The following is a 2,926-nucleotide window of genomic DNA, read 5'->3' on the forward strand; positions in this document are numbered from 1 at the left end:
CAAATAAGATGAATAGACATCTTGCTAGTATTGATTTTTCCAATCAATGAACTTGGCATATCTTATTTAGTTCTTTTTTTTCTTAGCAGTATTTTGTAATTTGCTCTGAAGGGTCTTGCATTTCTTTTACTATATTATAAACACTTTTTCAAATTTATATTTTAAATTTTCAACTGTTTTTTGCTAGGATTTAGAAATGTAATTGTTTTTTGTATATTGACCTTACATATTGGACAGTATATGCATAATAGAAATAGGAAAGTAAGCATTCATTACTGTTCTCAGTCTTAATGGAAAAATATTCACTATATAACCTTAAGTGGTATTAGCTGTAGGTTTGGACAGGAACACTTCTCTTAATTTGCTGACAGCTTTTATCGTGAACTTCTACTGAATTTAGGGAAATGCTTTTTCTACCTTTATAGTGGTGATTATCTTTTTTTCTCTCTCTCTCTCCCCCCTTTTTTTTACATTTTATAATTATGGTGATACATTAATTGTCAAATAGCAAAACAAACTTTCATTCTTGCAATAACCAACCTGATCAAAATATATAATCCTTTCAATATAATTTTGGACTCAATTTGTTAATATATTGTTAAGTATTTTTACACCTGTGTTCATGAGGGTTTATATTTTGTAATTTTATTTTCTAATAATGTCTTTATCAGGTTTTGGTACAAATATCAATACCAAAATGTTACTCTAGTGTCATGAAATTGGTTAAGAATAGTTTGTTCCTCTACTATCTGAAAGATTTTAAATAAGATTAATGGTATTTAGCATCAATAGTTTATAAAATTTAATTGTGAAACCATCTGAGACCAGAGGGTTTGAGGGGAGGGTGTAATTATAAATTAAGATTTTCACAAGTTTAGGGCTATTCACATTTTTGCTTCTTGCATCAGCTTTGTTAATTTGAATGTTTTAAGGATGTTTTTCATTTTATCAAAGCTGTAAAATTGACCAACCTAGATATTTTAATGTCTATAAGACATTTATTGCCTCGTCTAGAGATTTATCAATTTGTTTGATATTTTTAAAGAAACTGCTTTTTTAAAATTGATAAATTATTTTTCTTTTTCCATTTGATTGATTTCTAATCTTTTCTGATTTGCCTCATTCTACTTAATTTGAGTTTAATTTTACCATCTATTAGCTCCTTAAGGAGGAAACATAAATCTATAGAGCTATTCTTTTATAATACATGCATTTAAAGCTATATAATATTTCTCATTATTTTCTTTTATGTATTCCACAGATTTTGATGTTAAATACATAGATATATGTATATTTTTATTTATTTATTTATTTATTTATTTATTTAGTGAGAGAGACAGAGAGAGAGAGACAGAAAGAGAGACAGATAGGGACAGACAGGCAGAGAGATGAGAAGCATCAATTATTCATTCCAGCACCTTAGTTGTTCATTGATTGCTTTCTTATATGTGTCTTGACTGGGGGCTACAGCAGAGCGAGTGATCCCTTGCTCAAGCCAGTGACCTTGTGCTTCAAGCCAGTGACCTTTGGGCTCAAGCCAGCAACCATGGGGTCATGTCTATGATTTTATGCTCAAGTCAGTGACCCCGCACGCAAGCCTATGAGCCCGCGCTCAAGCCGGAGACCTCAGTGTTTCAAACCTTGGTCCTCTGCATCCCAATCCATCACTCTATCCACAGTGCTACTGCCTGGTCATGCTAAATATTCTTTATTATTGATTTTCTGTTATCTGTCCTTTGTATGAAGAATATATCTTTCTATTTGTGTTTCATTTGCATTCCTGTTTTCTTTCTTTAGTTTCATCTTTGCGTTACTCCTTTATTGCCTTTTTGGGTGAGATTGCTTTCATTTTTTAATCTGAATGCCTCATTAGGCTTTTTAACTCTAATATACCTCTTTGTATTATTTTTATAGTTGTAGCAACTGTTATAAGCATCCTTAAGTTGTCACAGTCTCCAGAGTAAGTGATGTATCATTTCTCATAAAATAAAGGACCTTACAAGAGTAAAGTTATATTTATTACCTGCATCTTTGTGTCATTGTTATATATTTTAATATATATATACATATATATATATATAATCTCAAAATTCAATGCTACTATTTTTGCTGTAGCAGTTGCTTTTCAGGTAAATTAAAATAATTTTAATAAAAAGGAGCAATCATTTATAAGAATCAATATATTTACCTTATCTAATGTACATCTTTATTTCCTATAATATTAAGTTTTTGTCTAATTTTTTTATTTTAATGAATTTTTTAACATTTATTGTAGTTTAAAATTATCTGCTGACATGAATGTCTTAAAGATCTTTTGCTTATTGTGTTTGAAAGTGTCTTCTATTTACCCTACTGTTAAAATTTATTTTTTTTGATAGATACAAACTATTCTTGTTTCACATTTGTTTTTCTCATAGCACATTAAAGATGTTATTCTAGGTCCTCCATCCTCCATTTTCCTGATGAGAAATCGGCTGTAAATTACACATTTCTTCTGTATGTAATCTCTTTCCTTATTCAGGCCCCACTCAAGATTTCTATTTTTCTTTGACTTCGCTGCAGATTGAAAATCACATACTTAGTGCTGTGTCCTTTATCTTTACCCTGCTTACGGGTCCCTGAATTTTGGGGTGTGAGCTCAATCTTTTAGACAATATACTCTAGGGTGTGTGGTTATGCAGGCTTTCCTTCAAAGCTGTTATATTTTGTTCTGTCTAGCATTTAGATTTCTGTTGGATCCTTTTCGGTTCTGTGGTATTAGGTTGTATTCCTTGCTGAAGTGAGTCCATTTTGGTTTCGGACATACTTTAGGGAGGGTCCTTTTATTTTTATTTTTATTTTTACAGAGACAGAGTCAGAGAGAGGGATAGACAGGGACAGACAGACAGAAACGGAGAGATGCGAAGCATCAATCATTAGTTTTTTG

The sequence above is a fragment of the Saccopteryx leptura genome, chromosome 13 (genome assembly GCF_036850995.1).
Source record: "Saccopteryx leptura isolate mSacLep1 chromosome 13, mSacLep1_pri_phased_curated, whole genome shotgun sequence".
NCBI classification, from domain to species: domain Eukaryota; kingdom Metazoa; phylum Chordata; class Mammalia; order Chiroptera; family Emballonuridae; genus Saccopteryx; species Saccopteryx leptura.